Source organism: Pyrgilauda ruficollis, unplaced genomic scaffold (genome assembly GCF_017590135.1).
Source record: "Pyrgilauda ruficollis isolate IOZ18807 unplaced genomic scaffold, ASM1759013v1 scaffold78, whole genome shotgun sequence".
Lineage (NCBI taxonomy): Eukaryota > Metazoa > Chordata > Aves > Passeriformes > Passeridae > Pyrgilauda > Pyrgilauda ruficollis.
In genome coordinates this window covers 1,578,985-1,597,548 of record NW_024529710.1, presented here as the reverse complement: position 1 = coordinate 1,597,548, position 18,564 = coordinate 1,578,985, and the positions used below count along the sequence as shown (strand labels likewise).

At 40.2% G+C, this 18,564-nt stretch overlaps 1 long non-coding RNA gene across 1 annotated transcript; it reads right to left on the bottom strand.

Moving 5' to 3' along the window:
• Window positions 1-12,337: 12,337 nt before the first annotated feature.
• On the bottom strand, window positions 12,338-17,928 carry LOC121363952. Its single transcript, XR_005956804.1, has 3 exons — window positions 17,819-17,928; window positions 13,665-13,825; window positions 12,338-13,186 (listed from the first exon to the last, which is right to left on the bottom strand). It is a non-coding gene; the product is annotated as an uncharacterized LOC121363952 (long non-coding RNA).
• Between the last annotated feature and the right edge of the window lie 636 nt (window positions 17,929-18,564).

Here is an 18,564-nt window from a genome sequence, read left to right as displayed (position 1 = left end):
TTGCTGCATGCTTTTCAAACCCGATAAGCTAAAGAGAAATTTTCTTTTTCTCAGGCTTTTATCTGGTTTCTACATCATAATATGTTCACATTGTTTCCTGTTTTGGTTTTTGTTTTCCCTTTAAATAAACCTGAATACATTTACTAAAAGTGTGATGTTATTAGTAGCATTTTTAGATGCACAAAAAGATGAGTTTCAGTGAGAAAAAAAGTTAAATTTGTCTATACTGTAAGCTATTTTGTGTGGCCAGTGGAGTTGCCAGCTCCAATTCTCAGTACTCAAGAGCACTCTATATTTGCCAAATATGATTCTCACTGTCATCAGTTTCTGCTGCGAGAGTTTAGTATTCCTGCATATCAGATCAACACTTCCAAACATGGATATTCCTAAATCAAGAACCTACTGTTCTTCCCCAGCCATCTAGGTCCTTCTCTTCACCTGCTATTTCTCACCTTTTCACTGATGCATTGCACCAAAGCTGACATCTTCCCCTCCTACCAGGTCAGTAAGATTTGGATTGCAGCAAGGGTAGCATCTTTACTGTTGTGCCTAGTATTTAGCACCAGATAACTGCTGACAGCAGCAATTTCAAGGGAAATTTGCAATGAAAAGTTTCCTCCCATCTATGTATGTGCATGCATGTGTGTGTAGCAGAAGTGACTGAAGTAGAAAATTATAATTTTCTCTTTTCTTTATCTAGCATCTTGTCTAAAAGCCTTTGATCACATATCTTTCTCTATCCTGCAGCTTGTTGAAGGAGGTGTAGAACCCAGTTTGGGGTGCTCTACCCCTTTAACCTTTCCACCACTGCTACCACAGAGGTTTGGGCTGGGGTTGTTTATCTCAGGTCAAGACCCATAATTATGAGTGTTTTCAATGGTATAGTGAGAATAACAAGAAAAAAGAAGAATGTTCACTAAATAAAAAGGAAAAAAAATTATCACACTCAGGAATTTATTTAAATCCAGACCAGACTTCTAAGTGCAGTGGTGGAAGACCCACATCTCAGAGCTGTGAAATCAAGTGGACAAAACCCATTTTATATGTGTTTGTGGGGAATGATTTGAACACATTGTACCAGACCTTTTCTGGCTAAGATTCCTAGAACTAAAGCTTATTCTTGTGATGCTGCCAGCAGCTCATGTAAGCTTTGCCTAGCTGAAGTGGTCAAGAAAGGTACATTCACAGCTACATCAAGGCCTTTCCAACTTACTTGCAATAGCAGTAATGAGTATACAAAATATTTAACTTCCATTTTCCTTGCCATATATAGCAATTATTCTGTCATTCATCAAATGTACACAAATTTCTTTTCATATGTAAATAGACCATTTGCTTCACAGTTCTAGCCAAACAGTTGTGCAGTTCTTTGTTAAGAAGATAATATATTTAATGATGGAGTGCCTTGTTTCCATTGTACGGAACAGGTGTTGTTTAATGGCACAGGCATTGTAACATTATATTCATTTATTAATGTGAGTGTAACGATTGTAGAGACATGAATGTACTGGTCTCATGGTTAGGGTTAGTGGTTTCTTATGATGTGGTAAGTGTAGGATAGTGGCTGAGATTCAGACTGCAGAGAAGCAGGAGTTCATTATAGCAAATCCAAGTGATGTGGCTGGTTTTGGCCCTTGTTCACTTTTGAAAAGCAGAGAATACATGAAAGACTTCATTGAAAATGTGCAAGTTATTCAGTGTGGTTAATTCTACATTGGCTTTGCTCCCACCTTCTTTCAAGACCGTGTATGCGAACATGCTTTCTGAAACAGCAAAACCAATCTGCAATGCATTTATGTTGCTTTTGGATACATGCACAATCCCTAGTATCCTATTTCATGAAGTAACCTGTCTTTAAATATGAGGGAAGAAGTCTGTAGGTGATCCACTAAAGCCATGAAACAATATTTGCTTGGATAGTGCAGCTACAGAAAGTCAGTCCTTTGCTCTGTTTCACACATGCTGCCACATTTTAAGAGTTTCTGCTCTGAGTGCTACTTACCTAGAATTGCTGCTCAGTCAAATGACATGGTAGCAACAGATGTACAGGCAAATCAGGTGCATGAGTGAAGTAGCTAAAGTATCTGATTTTTCTTACTGTGTGAAATTGCTCATGTGGTATCAGTCAGAGGGCCAGAATTGACAAATGCAGGTAAATGCTGGCAGTGTCCATTTGCTTTATGGAACTCAAATGCCTGCTTCAGTTTGTTTGGACATATCTAATATTTTTTCTCTAGTGCCTCATGCTAACTTTGATGCCCTATATCACCATTATGCAGTGCATTAAAAGTATCTTTTTTTTAACCTACATTTTTGGAAACATTTCCTTTAAAAATCAAGGTATGTAATGAAGTGATTCTGTTAAAGTTAATAAATCTGCTAAATCCTTACCTCTGTACTCTACCTTCTAATATATGACATACCTTAGTTTTTGTTTCATCTGGCAATTTAATAATCTTAATTATGTTATTTAGTATTTGATTTCCATCCATAATGCTAACAGGTCCTTTTAGAGCACTTTGTATACATCAGCTGCAACCACTTTCCTAGTAAAGCAAATGACAGCTTCCCATTAATGATTTTCATTGCTACTTTCTGAACTCCATCAGTTATCCAAGTTTTACTTCTAGTGAAGGATCAACAAGAGAACAAGGTAGCTATGAAATAAAATGTTAATGTTATTCAAATATTTTCTTCACTCTTCTCTTGAATCTTCTTCACCTTTTTAAAAGCAACTGAACAAATGACCCCATGAAGTTGCCCAGCTTTTCTTCTTGCTTAAACTGAAAAGCCTTATTTTCTTCTCACTAATGCAATTTTTGCAATATTCCATGTCCAGCTCCAGCTGAATTTCTTTACATTTACGACTCAGTTAACAAGAGGAAAAACAGATTCATTATCTGCTTTCCAATTTTCTCCCATGAGGCTTGGGATCAAGGTATGGATTGATCAATTCCAGCAAGAGAAGAAATCACGTCTGTGTTTATGGCCAGTCACAAACTGGGGAGAGTGAAAAACCCCCACACACGATGATCCCTAAGCCCTGGTAGCTCAGCCCAGATAACTGTGCTTGAAATTGCATGGGTATGTAGGACAGGCAAAACATTTGGGACCTTTATTTGAGCCACTTCACAGATTTGCTGCTGTATGTTAAGTCAGTTGCAAACACTATGCCTTTGCTCTCAAACCAGGCTCTGCTCCACATCCCACAACTCATCATATTTCATCCTCTTAACTCAGGTAACAGCATCAATCTTCTTGTCCCTCTCATTTCCCTCTCTCTCCTGTTAAGACCCAATATCTTCTATGAAAACTGGTTTTACTGAGCCACCTCCCATACCTACTGCAGGTTACAGAGAGCAGGGGAGTCATCATGCAAGGGCACATTGGTTCATTTTGCACTGTAATAGTGACACGTACTAGAGGTACCCATATGCGATAGGGGTTCCTGTCTTGGCCATGGCCTATCTGGACATTGTAGAAGCCACCCTGAAAAAGAGCCTCTTCTCAAAGTAATTTGTCTGCCTAGCAAGCCGGACTAACAATGGATTTCTTTCTAGTGGAGGCATGGGCAATTTGCCGACTGTTACAAAACATGACAGAAAACTGGGAGCAACTGACAAGCTATGTCAGGCTGTTCTACTTAAATAGTTTTTAACCAAATTATTAACCAGAATGAATTCTACAACAAGATGGGAAAAGTTGCCAGCAGCCAGCTGTGGCAGACCACACAGCCTTCCTAGAAGCCTGGCTGCTGCTTATCCCTCTGAGGACACAGACCACAGCACAGGATTGATCACACAGGTTGCATTATCAGCTCTTCTTTTTATTAATACCTCAGTTTTGTCACCTGCCACCAGAGACCTCAGGACAGGAGAGGTTTTTTAAGTACGCCTCTCATGTAAATCAGATTTTAAAAAATCACACTCTCCAGGGTGAAACTGACAGCACAGCCAGGTTTACCTATGAAATCACTTTGCAACCTGGACTTCAAAAGGAGAGGCAGTAGGGACAGTTAAATCCATACATGGCACTGAGTGGACATTGCTCAGACATCTTTGCTACTTCAAGACTTCAAGGCTACAATATGACAGCTTTATACCTGAACTGGAACCAGAGTAAGCAAAGTAGTTCTCCTATTTCTCACATGGTAAAGATAGGGTAAAACTTTCAACAGCATCCTCTGAACTAGCTGTCCTGTGACATACAAACATAATGCCTTACATGCCAGTTAGAGACACATGAGGTATCATACTCAATTTTTCACAGAGGAGAAAAGAGATCTAACATCAGGAGATCACACTGTTATCTGCAGCAAACACTTTTCTTATCTGATTGAAAAATAACATGACGTTGGCCAAGAGAAACACTATTTATCCACACAGGAAAATGAAAAGAATATATTCTTAAATGGACAAAAAGAAATCTCTGATTGATAGAAAAAGGCAAACAAATTCTGTTCACAGCTCTGCATCTGTCAGTGATATTGCCCAGCCTACCCTGAATTGTCAGCAATGTAGCTAAGAGCAAATTCTGACCAGTGCCTATGTTGCATTTCATCTTACTCTAAAAAGAATTACTAGCATGCAAGGTGATAGCAAATCACAGCAGTACAAAAATAGCAAAGCAGGTAGATAGGGAAGACAGGTGATACAAGGTTTTCCAGAACTAATTGTCTCTGTACAATAGAGGTTCTCCATGCAAAAGCTTTCTAGTGGGAAGATCCATATTTTTCAACTATTATTTTGAAAACACTACTCTTCCTTAATAGAAAAAACATATTAATATTGCCCTGGAGCACTTAAGTGACAATAAAGGCCTTATAGTATTTTAAGAAGAAATCCTCTGTCTCCAAATTTGAGTTTTCCACCCTAAAAGGAATAATATTACTAAAAATAATCCGTACAGACTTTCTTTTAGGAAACTTCTAATGCTTTTTCTTCAAAGGTTTGTGAAGCCTAAAACATATGTGTAGTGAATGTAGAGCCTCTACAGGTGAGAGAGATGCAGTAATCAGTGAAAGTATAATTCCCTCTTTCTAAAAATTTGACTGTGCCTGAAGCAATATGACATATATGGGCACAATGCAGCTGTTGCATGGTCTCAGGCAGAATGCAAGGGAGAGTCAAGTCATATGGGTGCTAATATGATGTCACTAAACATAGCTATCATTAAATTATTTTTAAAGTTTTAACACGGAAACATGATACTACTAGCCAACAGTTACTGGACAGACCAGCTGGAAGGATCTACTAGCAGCATAATTCAGGACATAGACATTCAAGACATTGCATACAAATCTTAAAATAAGCAAAAAGCAGGGTAGAATTCCAGAATTATTTTTAAAAACAATTTCATAACAACACTCTCCACCATGCCAGCAACTCAGTGCTTCAAGACACTCCCTGGTAACTGCTGTGCTCTTGCTATCATGATCTCATCTTGATTTGTCATTACATAATGAGCTAAAAAAAAAGTATCTTGTTATCAGTGCAGAAACCCCCCTTATATTCTAAACAGAAAATGCACTCACAATTTATAGATATTAGTCACTGTGTTTTCTTCCATCAACTTCCTAAAAATCAACTTGCTAGTGACCTCATGTGATTTAAATTTTCTTCTTTACCTGTTGACAGCTGCTGGGTGGATAGAATGGGTCAGAATGGAGCAAATGGCACAGCAAGAATTTCTACAGCAGCACCACACAGCACATTTAGCAAGAAAACTCAGAGCAGAGGTTGTGCTGTGCCAGCATGTAGTATGAGCGTTAGTAGGTGACAGGACTCTGGAACAGAAGGGTTTCCTTGCAACATCTACCACTACCTGGAGCTACTATGATGTTGTGTTGTGAGAACACTGCTTAAGAAGCACAGCCTTTTATTTTATTTTTTTTGTTAGTGATAGTAATCATGCTTACCCATTGTCACACTACAGACTTCTAGTTAATGAGCTAATATACTTCTCAAGTTATGCAACACTCCCGTAAGATTTTTCAGATTACAAATGGATTTTTTTCTAGGCACTATATTGCCATGTAGCCCCAAATTATCAACTGACCTGCATTAATTCAAAACTTCTGAAAAGTCATTATGCAACATAGCAATAGAGGTACAGGAGCAGAGGTTAGTCATTACCATGACCCTAATTGAAGTGACAGCACTAAAAGTGCATTAGGGAAGAATTTCAAAAGGCTACACCTACAGTGTCTAAGTAAAGAACCTAAATGAAGTGTTAATTGAAAGTCAGAGAAGTAGCAAGTTATGAAAATAAGATCGTAAGAGTTACAGAGGAAAGAGAGACTCTGCTGATTGAAGAGAAATTACTAATAAGGCCAACTGCTGTAATTTTGGATAAAAAGTCTTCCAGGAAGATTATCAAATCAGACTATTTGATATTACCTTATCTATGTTGAATTGAGCACCATGAGAGGTAATTCCTAAAGATGCTAAACCCATACACTGGGGAACTCACCAGGGAAGGCTGGCCATGCCTGACATTTAGGATAAAATGCCATGAGGTTGCACTGTTCTTTTCATTTGCCCTCTGTACTCCTCCATTACTGCCTGCTGGTGATATGCTGAGAAGGAAACCTGAGCTGCCCTCAACAGTAATGAAGTGCCATTGTGTTTTAACAGCATGCTTAACTTACATGTTTCAGTGTTATTTTTGGCAGCCATGTGATAAAACCCAAAAACTCTGTGTGTGTGCGTGTGCAAGTACGTTAAATTCAATTCACATGAGCAGCAGGTATAATTCTGTCCCAGAAATGAATGTACTATCAAGGCTTAAGTTTTCTAAAAGTGTTTTATCCTATCTGATGCTTATTTGGCCAAAGAGAAATCTGCTTGTCCTGCTGGGAGACACAGCAGCAATTTGCAGTAGTACCTCTGCCTTCCCTCCCACCCCAGCCTTTAGCATTTCCCCAGTACTACTGCACTCCTATATACAAATTAACCACAGTAGTGGAAGCAAATCTAGTCCTTGCCTCATGCCTCCTCTACCTCAGGACCCAGAATAGTCTACAATGGATCACTGGGCTTCAACGCAGAGCTTCAGTGGTGCAGCAGGACTGAAGCAGTGCTCTGTAGATAAGGGTAATGGCATTTCTAATGCAAGTATAAGGTGTTTGCAAACACATCTACATTAATGCTGAGAAACCCAAACTGTCGATGAGTTTTCATCCAGGCAGGGTAGCATCTGAAGAAAAAATATGGAGTGTCTCCCGGGATTACTCCTCCCCATGTTCTCAGAGTGTCCTTCACATGATGGATAGGCCAGGAAAGAAGAACAGTATGAAAAAGCATTAACTATCAGCTGCCATATCTAAGGCAGGTGAACAGAGCTGGATACTACAGCCAACCCCAAGTTAACTTCAAACAAAGCTAACTCAGGTATCAGGCTGCTTTGGTCTATACCACCTGGACCTCTCTGCAGGCTATTTTGCAATCCTTCTTCAGCAGCATGGCCTCATTTCTGGTGAAACCAAACCAACCAGTGGCATTTGGAAGATGTTTTCCATGTCATGGCAACACATACAACAGCCTTTGTGGATGGCAAGGGATTGCCAAAGGCAAGGCTCTCCTCTTGCAATAGTAACAAATGAAAATTTAAGGGCCCAAAGAGCAACATAAAAAGCAGGAATGGGGAGCAGTGATGAGCTCCATGGCCTTGAGGAAGGAGAATATTTGACATGGCTAGACATATGGTGGGTGAAGATATGTGTAAGCTGCTGGCCACATTGGCCTGGACCAGGGCAGTGACTGTCCTCTTGTACTCAGCACTGATGAGGCCACAACTTGAATCCTGTGTTCAGTTTTGGACCACTCACCACAAGAGAACACTGAGATGCTGAAGACTGTCCAGAAGGGCAATTGAGTTGGTGAAGGGTCTGGAGCACAAGTTCTGTGAGCAGAGAGAGCTCTGTTATTTAGCCTGGAGAAAAGGAGGCTCAGGGGAGGCTTTATGCTGTCTACATCTGCCTAAAAGGAGGTTGTGGCAAGGTGGGGGTTGGCCTCTTTCAAAGATTTTAAGTGGCAGGCTGAGAGGAAATAGCTTCAACTTGCACATCAGTTTGGGGAGGGATTGGATATGGGAAAAAATGTCTTCAGCAGAAGGGCTATCAAAGTTTGAACTGGCTGTCGAGGAAGTGGTTAAATCACCACCTGCAGCTATTTAAAAGATGTGTAGATGTGGTGCTTAGGGGTACAATCTACTGGTGGGCTTAGCAGTGTTAGGGTTATGGTTGGGTCTGATGATCTCAAGGGTCTTTTCCAACCTAAATGACTAAACACTTCCAAGACACCTAAATGTCTATATGCTGTACCTGGTTGCTGCTGAGTCATTTGGTGCCTTTGTGCAAGTCTAAACTCTATGAAGAAAGTGTCTCAGATTCTTCCTTTTGAAAGCAGAATGATGTTTACTTAGAGTAAACCTCAGAAACACCAAAAGACTGTCCTGCACTTTGAAGCTCACAGATACCATTTTGCAACAGTCATTCCCTTTTCTCCTGCTGCTGTTTTCCATATGAAAATGAAATGATTCTATGAACACTGAAATGAAAACTGGTTGCTAATGGAGGTCAAACCTTTGTCCCTTCAGATTTCTTTCCCCAGTCACCTGTGCCCAAACCTGCCTTATCAGTCCTCACTGCATTCCTTTATGCACAAAACTGTGTGTACTTTTCCATGGAGCCCCATGTTGACTGCTGACAATTTATTTATCTGCCTTCCCTTCTGCAGAGGTACTGCCTCTCTTCTTCTAGATTGAAAGCAGTTTCCACAAATCTAGTCAAAATATAATTATTGCAAACACTCTTAAAATTCAGCTGAAGACTGAGCAAGCTCAGAAGCTGCTTGTGAGGGCAAATAGCAGACCGACAGACTGATTATAAACAAAGATTGCAGAAGAACAATTTTCTTATAAAACCAAGCTACAGTAGAATTAGGAGACTCAACATGATGTCCCACAAGGACTGTAATTCACTCACCTTATTCAATTTATTATATACTAACATTTTTCATTTCACAGAGCAACACAAAATATTACACAGGAAAAAGAAGAGCTGATCACTCATTATAGTTGTTCTAGGGGTCATGAACCTCATAATGGGTTTTGCAAGCAAATATAAAAAGATTAACTACTGCACTGAAGAATTTCACTTAGAGTTAAAACCTACAGAAAGGTGAATAAACAGGGTTTTGGATTTATCATCAAATCACTATAACGCTAAGCTACACTATTTTCACTAACTAAAAGATCAATGAATCACAGATACCTACAGGAATACTGGACACCCTTCTAAATTTCAGTAGATACAGCATAGTCTTCCTCACAACACTCATGTGTTGTCACTATATACCTAAATATGGTTCCCACAGCTGAGCTCCATTCTGCGGCTGTTTTGCAGTGGTGTATGTGCTTTACATTTTGGTATTATGCATACTTCACTCTATAATGTGTGAGCTTTCTGTTTAATTTAAGTTCCTCATTCCCTTTGTGGTTGCCATCAAAGTATTTAACCTTGTTTAAAACTCACAGAACTGAAGAGTTACCTCAACAATATTGAAGCCTATGTCTTCCTGATGACCTGCATCCAGCCATTTTAAATCAACAAACAATGTCTTTTCCCTGACCCTTTTGAGCTTTTGTTCAAAAGTTTGAAGGCTGCTTACTGACAAGTGATTTGTTTCCATTAGAACATGCCTCATTCCAGCCATCCGTGACCATTTTGTACTTAGGGCTTTATAACCAGCACGTCTCAACATTCCTAAAATCCCAGAGAGTATCTGAAAATAGAATAAGAAATGAGCATTTAAATTAAAAGCAACAGCACTTGCATGAAGCTGCCAGGTTTTTATGGTAGATAATGTCTTTTTGCCCACCCCCACTCTCTCTACTCCCCCTTTTTCTCAGGGTTGTAAGCTATGTTTTCCATAATATTTTGCAATGCCACCTAGGGTTACATTCACTCTATTTATAGGGGCCTGTTTTAAAGTGAAACAGGTGTCAGATGTTGTCAGCATACAAGTCCTCTTGGGGAGGGGATGGGAGGTTTACTACTTTCTGTACTTGGGGAATTTACAGTCTGATCGCTAATCTCGCTGCAGGGCTCAGTAGGAGGAGGGAGAAAGGCAGAAGAACAGTGGAAGGAAAGGTTAGCATTCTGCTGGAGCTAGGTACTGCTGCCTCTCCCCCTGATCCATGCAACCAAATCCATGTTTTTTTCATGTGCTGAAACTGATCTGAGTGTTTGTAAAAGGGGCCAGACAGACAGACTGTCCTGAGGAATGAAATCCTTCCAAAAGACATGAAACAGACAGAGCTCAGCTGAGAATGGGGCAACTGAAGACCCCTGTCCCACCCACCCCTTTCTGTTGATTACACCAGGCACCAATTCCAGGGAAAAAGATCAGCATAATGCTTCCATGCCTCTCCATCTCATGCCACCTTTGCCATTATTATTTCCCGAATAGCTATTCATTAACATCACAATCAGGAACGCTGCAAGGATGCAAGCTACAGAACACTGCACTAATAGTGTGGAGCAGTAAATACCAGCATAAAGAGTCCCTGGGACACTGAGCTCAGAGTCAGACCAAGAAGGCAATGAGTATGTGAATACATGAAGGGGGTGGCATGGGAAGATGAGGTAACACTTACAAAATAGTTTAGAGAAAGAAGTCACAGCTTGTTGCTCACCTTCACTTTGTTTGCAGGATGACCATTCTTATTGTCAAGCTAGTTATTTGTAGGACTTAAATAGAGACCACTAAGACATCTAACACAGACCAGTAGCACTTCATGAATTGTTGAAAGTATTAATCATTATCTATATCAAAACTAAGACTCCAGAACATGCCAGACATGCTACAGTGGGAAGGAAAAGAGTTGCTACTTGTTCATCCAAATTGCAGAAGTCAACTTGACACACAGAGGGAGGACAAAGGTAATGTGATAAAAGTCAGACAGCTGACATGAGGAAGGAGAATGGAACAAGAGAAAGCATGACTGGCTTTTCTTGCTGAGAACATTTAATGCAGCAATGAGTACCTTTTCGGCACAGTATAGAAAGCAGGTCTTTGGGAAGTGTAGGAATGAGAATCTCACAAATGGCATCAATGTGTAGGGAGAACCTGACAGATGTGCAGCATCAATGCCAGAGGCACGGTGTGCATCATGAAGACTGGAAGCAGAGCTGTCAGGCTGAAGATAGTGTGGAAAGGCAACAACAGAGACTATTCGATAAGTAAGATGACACTGGTGGGGCAATGATTCAGAGGTATCTTGGATTTATCTGGCATCACCAGCATGCCAGTCTGGCCACATGATGTACGTATTTTTAAGTATTCACAGGTATTCATCAGTAATTGGAAGATAACAGCTTCCATAACACCTGAAACTGAGAGGATCTTTAAATATTCCTCTCTTGCAGATTTTTCTTGAATGTGGGTTAGGCCACCATACTGATTTCCATTGCAAGAAAGTCATCTGCAGTTCTTGGAAAGATGTAAGTCACATAAAACTGTCATAATTATCCAAGGAACAAGGCGTTAAGGCAAATGGATTTACATGTGCAAAAATCCCAGTTCAGCATGTGTTTGTGGATTTACTGTGATTCATCAGTCATTCATGTTAATTTGCTATACAAATAACAACTTACATTTTAAATTTAGTATTTGTACTTGGAGTTATCACTACTGTATAACTCATCATGGTATTTGTGGTTTCTTTTGTGTACTTATTTATGAACACATGGGGTTTAAATATAAGGAAAGTCACAAAAATATGAACAAATAATCACAAAAATATGAAAATCCCATTGCACAGAAATGCCGTGGGACACTTGCAGAACTATTTAGTTTTATTAAACAAGGGAAAAAACTCTGAAAATAACAAAGAAAAAAAAATCACATAACTTCATGGAAAATGGGATTGGGAGAAAACACACAAATATTTAAGTACAAAAGGTTACATTTTCAGAAGAGCTCACCAGCTTCCATTCCTGAAAATGAACACCAGGCTCATTGGATGCTGAGTGCTGTCAAAAATCTAACCACTTCACTGAAGAGCCTAACTGGGAGCTGAACTGTCTTTGTAATCTGATCCCATTTGGGAAATGTGGCATAACAAATTCTTTGGAAAGAACTAGATTTTATCACTGCCATTCCTGAATTAATAGAACACAGTTGATAGAGCACTTTGTGCAGTAGAAATAATTTTAATAACAAATTTGCATACAGCAAAAACAAGCAAAAAAAAATCTCTGAAGATAGCAGGTTGTCCTTACCTGCTAAATAGGAACTTCAAAACTTACCTGCTAAATAGGAACTTCAAAACAGGCAGCTGGACAAATCCCCATGTGCTCAGAGACCTCGGGCACAACTTCACTGGTCTTTGCCCTTTCCTAACCTCCGGGGCCTCTGTTTTTTCTTACGCAGAAGAGCAGAGGGAGAGTGCTGGGGACTACTAAAACTGTCATGCCACTCTTGCCTGCTGCACCATCTTCCAAAGAATGGTGCAATCATTTCTTCCATTCCACCATCTCTAAAGCTCTTGTGCCCAAACCCTCCCTCACAGCAGGATTCAGGTGTGCACACATTCATATGCATAGATGTTTATGTATATATACAGATGAAAATACAAAAGCTGAGACACTGCAGACAGGTTATCCAGAGGGGATTACAAAGCCATTGCTTCCGCCCCCTGAAAAGTGTTTGGGTCTTTAATTCAGCTATATCAATAGGAATGCTTTCGAGGCAAGGTCTGCTACCAGTCTCCTGCATCCCTTCAACTTTTGTCAGACCTCATACCTCTAAGGAAATGCTCATATCTTGAATTATATCAAACAGAGATGACAATCACTGTAGTCTTTCTTGTCATTCTTAGGTTCTTATTCCTAATAATCTTGGCAACTGATCACTTCAAAATTATCACTATCAATCTCAGTAAATCTGCTACCTGCTAGCTGTAGCTCTTTGTTTTGCTCTGCTCTCCTACAGATTCACTTCATTTTGCATTTTTTCTCAGATCACAGTTCTTTCAATTTTTTTCTGTAAACATCCTTCCTGTCTACAGCACCATACCATTCTGAGTTATATTTTCATTGTGTGACAGGCCTGCATTCTTGAGGGTCACCAAATCTGCATTTGAAAATTCCTGGATGGCTAGAGCAGAACCACTCCTTGTGCTGTGAAAGTAACAAAATAATAAAAGCATCACTGTGCAGCAGGAACATCACATTCACCTTTTAAAGGGTTTGCCACCCTTATGGAGTTAATTTACATTAACATAAATATTCCATTAGTAGAAATGTTTATAACATACTTCTCTCTCAAGAGGCATTCTGCAACAAGCTTCTTCAACCACTTATGTTTAACTAATGTGTATCATATTTGAATAACATAAAAGACAACTGAGTTAAGTGATTGAATGCCTGGAGAAAACCAATGTTAATTTCCACTAAAAGCAAAGCATATTCCCTTCATTTTGCTGCTTAATTACTGCAGTATTTGGCCCACAAATAAAAACAGTGGTTCAAGAAGTCTCCAATAATAGCTTGCTGAAGCTTATTTTTGCCCTCCCACATACCTCTAAAAAGGACTTTCCATACGCATTATTTCAAGTCCATTCCTGTGACCCAGAGTAAGGCTGGTAAGGTTGAATACCTGCTTTCCAATATGCTGTTGATGTAACCTGATAACCTTGCAGGAGCTTGGCATGGGGTGGCTTCTGCATCCCAGGCTACCTTAGTGCCAAAAATCCTCTCAAAGAATATGGAAAACAATCCTCTTCTCCTCAATTCTGATAGGATATTCTCCATGGTTCTCTGAAATTTTCCCAAAGAAGCTTTATAAGAAACTTTAGTAATTAATTGATCCCCATGCTATTCTGCTACTTTGACTTGTTGGCCATGTACTTTTAAAAACAGTAGCAATGACTTCTCAAGGTAGTTGGTTAAGATGAAGGACATACTGTTTCATATAAATTTCAACTCTCAGATATCCAAAATAGATTGGATTAGTTTTCCAACCATACAAAAGGCAATATTAAAAAAATCCATTAAGATGAAGAGAAGGCAAAGGCAAGTCAGTAAGTAAAGAATGCATTAAAAAGCTTAACCAGACTTCTAGTTTATGCAGAGAAAACACATCACTGACAAAGTTCAGGCAAGCTCAGAATAAACTTGAGGCTATGAGCAGGATCACTCCTTTGACTTTGGTAGAATGAGGGCTATTTACTTCATCTGGAATAAAGCAGTGTACTGATGTCTTACATTATTGCTCAGTGAAGTTGTAACCCAGATTTCTACTCCAGGCATCAGAAAACTTATCATAAGAGTTACTTAAAGTGTAATTATTCCTACTTTATCATGGTTATATAAAGTTAGCTTGTTTTGTATGAACTTCTGTGAAATTTCTAAAACTCTGTTGCTAAAAATTTAGTTCTAGAGACTGGTTTTCAAGCAGTCAGATGAGCGTGCAAGAGAAAAACTCAGAAAGATTAATTTGAGCCTTGTAAAGCTTTAATTCTTTTCTTTAATGCTCTGGCTGTTAATTATTTCTTTCTGTAAGTAATAAAATATTTGATTCTTCACTAAAGTATGTGAAAAAATCTGCAAAACAGCATTAGCAGGAAGCAAATGTTTAATTTCAACTCAAGCTTCAATGACTTTTAAGAAAGAGGGTATATTTCCCTGAATAGATCATATGATCTCGTGTGCTCAGCCCACCCCAATTCTCTAGTCTCTTATCTTTATGTCCAGAGTGCACACAAGTGCACTCTACAAAGAATTTACAGGACCACCCTTTAATGCAAATGGACATTCACCTTCTGGCAAGACTTTTAAAATTCCTGGTACTGTATGTGGTACATTGAGATGGCTGACTTAGATTATTGACTTCTATGGACAATGTATATTGAGAAATGGCTGAATGGCAGATCTCAGAGTGTTGTAATCAGTGGCACAAGGTCTAGCTGAAGGCCTGCCATTAGCGGTGTCCTCCAAGGTTCCACACTGGGCCCAATATTGTTTAGTCATCAATAACTTGGATGAATAAACAGATGCCTCCTCAGCAAGTTCACTGATGACACAGAGCTGGGTGCAATGGCTGATACCCCAGAGGGATGTGCAGCTCTTCAGAAGGACCTTGACAGGTGGAAGGGATGGGAAGAGAAGAAACATCTGAAATTCAACAAAGGTAGATGCAGGGTCCTGCACCTGGGGAGGAACAACTCCAGCAGAGGCTGGGGCTGAGCTGCTGGAAAGCAGCTCTGAGAAGGATCTGGGGGTCCTGGTGGACGACAAGCTGTCCACGAGCCAGCAGTGTGTCCTGGGGGCCAAGAAGGCCAATGGGATTAGGATGATCTTTGCCAGCAGCTTAAGAGAGGTGATTCTGACCCTCTACTGTGCCCTGGTGAGGCACATCTGGAGTGCTGTGTCCAGTCCTGGGCTCCTCAGTACAAGAGAGACATGGAGCTACTGGAGGGGGTCCAGGGCAGGGCTACGAGGACAAATTATTGGATGAGGGAGCATCTCTCTTATGAGGAAAGACTGAGAGAGCTGGGCCTGTTCAGCCTTGAGAAAAGGTGACTGAGGGGGGACCTGGTCAATGTCTGTGAGTATCTGAAGGAAAGCTGTCAGAGGATGGATTCAGGTTCTTCTCAATGGTGCCTAGCAACAGGACAAGGGGCAAAAACTCCACCTGAACAAGGGAAGCTCCACCTGAACTTGGGGAAGAACTTGACTGTGCAGGTGACCAATCACTGGTATAGTTTGCCCAAAGAGGGTGTGGAGTCTTCCTTACTGAAGATATTCAAGAACTATCTGGACACAACCCCATGCCATGTGCTCCAGGTTGGACCAGATGACCCACAGTGGTCTCTTCCAGCCTGACCCGTTCTGTGACTCTGTAACTGACTTAATGCAGCATGGGTATAAAAGAGTGCACAGGGATAACACCCATTAGGGACAAAGGGCTGATGAGAAACAAAGGAATAGATGTTAAAAAAATAGATGTAATTTATTTTAAAGAGCCTCCCATTTCTCACTTCTAACATTTGAGGTCAGTTTAATACAAAGGCACAGGTGATTTAGTTATTTGCCTGCTCGTACAAGGTGTTGTTTGAAGCAATCGAGCAGTGCTGAGAATAACTACTACGCCCGTGTAGAGATTGTCCCCAACCGTGTGCAAAAGGGTATTTATGCAGTTACTTTCAATTACAGCTGTTGTGTGTGTAAGTAGGAATTTTTTTCTAATTTGTAGAGGGTTCCACAAATTCAGAGATTCTTCTTATTTCCAGATGTCATGCCAATTATTATCTGCTGATTGAAGCAGATGCCTTATTTTCAGGAGCTGTTGAAGGAAACAGTTGTATCTGACTGTATATGACTCCTACCCAGTATTTTTGTCTTCGGGAATGTTAATTGGATTAAAGACCAAATCAGTTTTGCTGTTCTTCTGAAGATCAATCAAACAAGGAATCTAAGTGCATGGCTGGTTTTACATATGTAAGTATATTGATGAAATCTGCTCATATTTTTGAAGCTAGACAGGTACTAAAATTCCTTACATGAAACCAATTTCTTAATGATGGTGGACTGAGACTAGACCTTGGAAGAAAAACTTGGGGGTGTTTCTGGATGAAAAGCTCAATGTGATTCAATAATGTGCACTCATAACCCAGAAAACTATCTGCATTGTCAGCTGCATCCAAAGCAGCGTGGCCAGAAAGACGAGGGAGGGGATTCTGCCCCTCTGCTTTACTCTGGTGAGGCTCCACCTGGAACTCTGCACCCAGCTCTGGGGTCCCCAACAGAAAAAAGACATGAATAGATCTAGACAAGAGCCACAAATTTGTTCAGAGGTCTGGAGCACCTCTCCAACCATAGAGAAGTGAACACTCTGGGAAGACCTTAGAGCAGCCTTCAAGTACCTAAAGGGGGTCTACAGGAAGGCTGGAGAGGGACTTTTCACAAAGACATTTAGGAAGACAACAACAGGGAATGACGGCCTTAAGGTGAAGGAGGGTAGGCTGAGATTAGATATTAGGAAGAAATGCTTTACTCTGAAAGTGTGAGGCAGTGGAACAGGTTACCCAGAGAAGTTGTGGGTTATCCATCCCCAGAAATGTTCAAGATCAGGCTGGACTGGGCTCTGAGCAACCTAGTCTAGTGGATGGGGTCCCTGTCCATGGAAGGGGGAATTGGAACCAGATGATCTTATCATCCCTTCCAACTCTAACTATTCTATGATTCTAATTAAATTTTTATTCTCATGTAATAATGCTCATTTAAGTACACTACCAAAGAAAATTCAAAAGAGTAGCCACATGTTTCGTGGTACTTCTGCGGACCCCAGATACTTCTTATCTGCCAGCTAGGTAGTAGAACAGTTATTTTGCAGCTGCAAACATCTCTGCATTGGACAGCACACACAGTTTCTCTGTTTTAGTGATTATTGGAGTCATTAAAATATTGCCTTTAAGACTGCTACTTGCATCAAATGTAGTATAGCACTGAAATCAAATAAAAACTGTGATGTGTGTTAATGGAAATAAGAATTGGGTTACAGAAAGAAAGAAGTCCTCAATCTGATTTGGTAAAACACAGGGCAATAGAGCAGAATGGAGGGATTTCTGAGTGTGCATGGAAGTTATCAGCATGAAGCTGTTGTGGAGAACTTTCAATGCCAGCAGGGATTTCTAGCATGGACGAGGAGGATGCACATCAGATCAGGAAAAATGATGGCACAGGAGAGAGCTGGGGAGAAATGTGGCAAGACTCAGAAGAGTCATGGGGAACGAAGACCTATGCACCTACCTCTACACCATGGACAACATTCCTCCTTTCTGGGAAAACTAACAGTGAGCTCCATGCCACAGTCACAGCATCAGACATCAAAGAAAAACACAACTGAAACATATAACAACAAAATAAAATAAAATAGCAATTCTAGCACTTAAAGAGTACTGACACTTAATACTGTAACTGCCTTCCAAACAATAGACTCTGCGCAGCCAGATGTTCATGGTACATTTGATCATAAAGAGCAGAGAAGCAATGTCAAAAAAGATGAAGCCTTCCAGCTTCTTTGTAAGCAAGCCTGATGAAAGATACCTGTCTGATAGCTATATGAAGGATTTAAGCCTCAAGTTTATTTCAGCAATGCACAGAGGTGCACTGCTCTGGAAGCTTCACTCTTCCCTAGGTGGTAGGAAGCAGAAGCTACAGTTGCTGTTGCTGAAAGGACTACATACACTTGAAACTCACACACACACACACACATACACGTATATATATATAAATATATATATATATATGTGTGTGTGTGTGTGTGTGTGAGTATGTATATGTATATGTGTATATATATATATGTACACACATATACATACATACATGTAAAACCACCATTATCATGTGTAGTTACTCTCAGCTCTGCTTACTATAAGAGAAGCATAGAGCTACCTGGTCTTCTCTTTACACATCGTAAACTTTGCCACTGGAGAACCACAACTTTAGGAAGAATCACCAAAGTGCCCTCCTGAAGAAAAGTATCTATGAGGAGA